Source organism: Mandrillus leucophaeus, unplaced genomic scaffold (assembly GCF_000951045.1).
Source record: "Mandrillus leucophaeus isolate KB7577 unplaced genomic scaffold, Mleu.le_1.0 Scaffold39, whole genome shotgun sequence".
Taxonomy (NCBI): Eukaryota; Metazoa; Chordata; class Mammalia; order Primates; family Cercopithecidae; genus Mandrillus; species Mandrillus leucophaeus.
In genome coordinates, this window is record NW_012104142.1 from 4162523 (window position 1) to 4164030 (window position 1508).

Consider the following 1508-nt stretch of genomic DNA (forward strand, 5'->3'; position numbering starts at 1 on the left):
ACCCGAGAGGCGGAGCTTGCACTGAGCCGAGATCACGCCACTGCACTCCAGCCTGGGTGACAGAGCGAGACTCCGTCTCAAAAAAAAAAAAAAAGAAAACCTGCTGAATTTACAAAAGACGAAAACATTTCCCAATCCCTCTTACGGGAACTTTTCTTATTTGCAACTAAAATTTAATTCTAGATGTTTTAAGAAATGTGATTAGTTGAGCCAATTACCCAGAATAATTAAGGTTAAACAAGGGAGAAAAAGCGAAGTTAGTACACTTGTTCCAGTTTTCTTATTTTAGGCAATTAGTTTTCAGCTTCCTGTAAGCATCGTCTAAAATTTCCTCTAAAATAATTGCTAAATTGATTTTTCCCCTATTTTTAAATTTTGTCTCTTACAAATTTAAACTTTTTTTATTACAAAAGTATGCAGATGCTTAAATTCAAACAAATTAAGGAGCATTATAAATAAAAAGTAAGCCCTCCTCTCCACTCTGTTACCCACAGAGATAACTACTATTAAGTTTTTGTATCCTTCTAAACTTTGTGCTTATATCAATGTATGTATTTGTTTATTTACACCGTTTTTTAAAAAATGGGAATACTTCTGTACAATAGGTTCTTTTTCATTATTTTTATTTTTATTTTAGAGATGGAGTCTCACTCTGCTGCCCAGGCTAGACAGTGCAGTGGTGAGATTATAGCTCACTTCAGCCTTGAACTCCTGGGCTCAAACGATTCTCCTGCCAAGTAGCACATGCCACAACACCTGGCTGGCTAATTTTTTTTTATATACAGATACGGTCTCACTATGTTGCTAGTCTCAAATTCCCGGCCTCAAGCAATCCTCCCACCTCTGCCTCCCAAAGTGTGAGATTATAGGCGGGAGCTACCATGCCTGACCCTCATTCTATACAATATGTTCTTTTTTTTTTTTTTTGAGATGGAGTCTCGCTGTTGTTGCCCAGACTGGAGTGTGATGACTCAATCTTGCCTCACTGCAACCTCCGCCTTCCAGGTTCAAGCGATTCTCCTGCCTCAGCCTCCTGAGTAGCTGGGATTAGAGGCACCCACCACCGTGCCTGGCTAATTTTTGTATTTTTAGTAGAGATAGAGTTTCACCATGTTGACCAGGCTGGTCTTGAACTCCTGACCTCAGGTGACCTGCCAGCCTCTGCCTCCCAAAGTACTGGGATTACAGGTGTGAGCCACCATACCTGGTCTACAATATGTTCTTTTGTTTAATTTTTAACAGATAAGTCTTTGTTTACTTTATTTATATTTTATCAAAGCTGTGCATACGTAGTTTTTATATGTAGTCTTAAAAGTCAGATAATTCAAGCAAAAATTTTTTCTAAGGATTATGTAACACATTCAGAAAAAAACTGCAAATATGTATACTATGAAAAATATCAGCGTGGCACAGGGGGCTCATGCCTGTAATCCTAGCACTTTGGGTGGCCGAGGCGGACGGATCACCTGAGGTCAGGAGTTCGAGACCAGCCTGGCCAACATGGCAAA